Below are 3689 nucleotides of genomic sequence, written 5' to 3' on the forward strand. Positions count from 1 at the left end.
TAAAATCAGGAATACAAGCTCATTCGTTTTTATTAGAACAGAATGTATTCATTGTATAAAATTGCTAATTAATGTTTATTTTCTATAAATAAGATTTTTTTAATAAAAAATTTCCTTGTACGAATATTTTTTGAGCAAACAATACAACTTTTAATTTTGGCTTATTTTTCAGATAATATAATTCTATAATTCTATAATTAATATACATCTTTTTATATATAATTTTAAGTATATATAATTTTAAGAAATATACTATTTTAGTTTTAATAAATTATTACCTTTTGCACTCACTGTATATTAGATTATATTCGCATAATTTAACAGGACAGCAATTATTAAATGATATTCTGATAAAAGAATCTATAAAAATTCGTATAATTTTTTTGGAACGTAAATATACTTTAAAGTATATGTCTTAAGCATATTACAGCGATATTGATTGAATTTATGTTATATAAATTTTTTCGGTCTTTGTAAAGTAAAATGTAACTTTTATTATACGAATATCATATAAATATAAATGTATATTTTGCATTTATTGAGTCCCTACATTGCGAGTATTTGAAATAAGTATACATATAAAATTTGAAGGGACTTGATGTTTTCGTGATATCGGCGAAAGTGCAGGAGAGTGGTCGTTTGCATGAAATCAATCGAGCGAAATCTATTATACGACGTCATTCGACACGCTCGATTTCGATAGAAGGATAGTAGACTATATGTAACTCGTACGGTGCAACGATTGCTGCAAGCAAGAAGCGGAAGTGTATTCATGAGATTATATTTTAGAATTGCTTTTTTAAAATATGTATAGGAATTACTACTACCAGTAGTAGGAGATTGTGCATGATCTCTGATACTATATATTTAATATTTATGATTCTGTTAAAGAATCTGATTGAAACCAATCTCGAGATATGATTTTAATGATAAGCACATTTGGAAAGTTAATTTATATTATGAAAATTAATTTATAATATATTAATTTATAATATATTAAAAGTTATAATGTTATATTTATTATGTTATATATTTGCAGTTCCAATTTAATTGAGAAAGTCAAATAAAATTTGTTTCAAAAAATAATCTGAATTTTATTTCTCTCAATTCAGTAATTAATTCTTGAGAGAAGTTCATATGCATAGATATGTTAATAGTTTTACAACATTTTTCTGAAGACTTGAGATAATTACTTAAAAACCTGCCTTAAAAAGTTCAATTTTAAATCACTAAAAGTTTATTTTAAAACGTTAATTTTTTTCGAACAAAACGAAAGTAAACTTAATTTTTTAAATAATAGTTTATTAAATTTTTTTAAATGAAGTGCTTAATTAATCATTCAAATTGTGTCTTTAAAAGGAAAAATTAAAATAATTAAAGTCTAACAATTAAAACTTATTAATAATAATTACATTTATGTATATATCAATTAGAATAACGAGTAACAATATTTCCATTTTGAAACATTCTCTCAGTTGAACGGAATTAATCGTTATTTTAGACGATGATAATTAAACCACAAAACAAAGCGCATATGTAGGTACTGCAACAATAAAACGGAGCGCATTATGTTTATTAACAGAGTTCATTTATTGAAATGTAAGGAACAGAATATTTCACGTTATTATATTATACAAATTATTTAAATTTCGAGATGATAACGGTTTTACTGGCGCGTGGCCTTGGTGTTATTGCGGTATACACTGTGCATTGTATTCACGTAAGGTCACGCGCCATCATTCGCTCAGTGAGATTCGAGCCAGCAGGTTGTAGCGCGAGCTGTTCTTCTGTGTTGTCATGTGTTATTCTCTAAACGCAGCTGTGGCAAGTATTAAAAATTGCTGAAAATCGCTGTTACACTTTATAATTAGGTTGAAATGAGTGTTCGAGCAATTTGTAAATGTATATATTTAGATAACAATCTCGAAGCAGATTTATTTCGCATGATTTATTTCGTTTGGAAAATCGAATAGAAAATCGGAGCAACAGAAAACGGGGATTACAAATTATTATTATTTCACAATATGGGCAATAATTAATTACGCGACTTAGCAAGGCTTAAATTCGAATGCATCTCGTGTATGTTTTGAATTTTTTGTTTAAATGTAATTTGCCTATTATTTTGCGCTTTATAATGTGGAGTAATACACGAATCACTAAATCATTTGAATAACAAGACGCCGTATGTAATCGATCATTAATAACAAGTTTGAAATGAAGAATGTTCAGTATATAATCATTTTTTAATACGTTAATGTTTTATTTGATGAGATTGACTTGTATGAACAGCTATTATATTTATTTGATATACAAGATCGTGTTGTTATTCACGCGATGAGAAAATCGTTTCATATGTCCATAACCATTGAAATATCAATCGCGTCGAGTGTTAGAAGACTGAACGTGATTATTTCCTATGAATAATTAATTAGCTACTATCAACGCACACGATCATTGAACTGTTGCAATTAACGATTGTAAATGCAGTAATTGTTTATCAAAACCAATGTTTTCCACGATTTATCCGGTTTCACAGAATCGAAGTAACAGAAACTGGAAATTATAAATTATTTTATTGCGATATTTGTGCATTCAGTAATATTTTCTTTATTGATTATATTATTAGATATCAAAGGAGATATTACATTATTAAATATCAAAATTAGTAACTTAATCTCTTGAGTTAATAATATTTTGTTACTTTTAATTTTTATGTATGTCAAAATATGAGTTCCATTGCTTTACGATTAATTTCAAACTTCAACGTAAACAACATCCTTATTAACGCATGCATTATTGTTAGTAAAAATAAACTAAATTCGATAACTGATATTATTTTTTTGAATGAAATTATTTATCTCCATTTTAACTAAATTAAGCATTGACTAAGTGCAGTAGACCTATAGAAATTATTAAAAATAACTAATTGGGTATAATTTGACTTTGAATTATGAATTTAACAGTGTATAGATTCAGTGTATTTTGCAATATATTGTATTTAAAATTTTTGCTAATTATAATATAATTAGCTCATTATTTTTGGATTGAAAGCGCGAATAATATTACAAATACAAATTATATGATAGATCGAGTACTTTAAATAATAGAGAATGATATATTGACTGTTTATTAGTAATATATATATATATACATATATATTGTATGTATACATATATACATATATATGTACACATATATACAATGAGAGCAAAAAATATTCGTACAAGGAAATTTATTATAAAAAAATGTCTTATTTGTAGAAAATAAACATTAATTAGCAATTTTATATAATATATTCTGTTCGAATACTTTTTAAGCATTCACACAATATAATTTTTAATTTTCGCTGATTTTTCAAATGATATATAATATTTTCTATAATTTTCTATGATATATTTGCTATAATTAATATACATCTTTTTCATATAATTTTAAGAAACATATTTTATTCTTTATGAATAAATTGTTAATTACATAGTAAGAACTGATTGTCAATTAAACGTCGAATTGATGTCAAATTGATGTTGAAATTATCGTATCGATGTTAATTCAACATCAATTCGATGACTCATTTCTCGCTCGATAATATTTATTTTTTAAAAAGTTCTTTAAAAAATATTTTCTCTGTACGAATACATTTTGCACTCACTGTATATATATATATATATATATATATATATATATATATA

The sequence above is a fragment of the Atta cephalotes genome (genome assembly GCF_000143395.1).
Source record: "Atta cephalotes unplaced genomic scaffold scaffold00009, whole genome shotgun sequence".
NCBI classification, from domain to species: domain Eukaryota; kingdom Metazoa; phylum Arthropoda; class Insecta; order Hymenoptera; family Formicidae; genus Atta; species Atta cephalotes.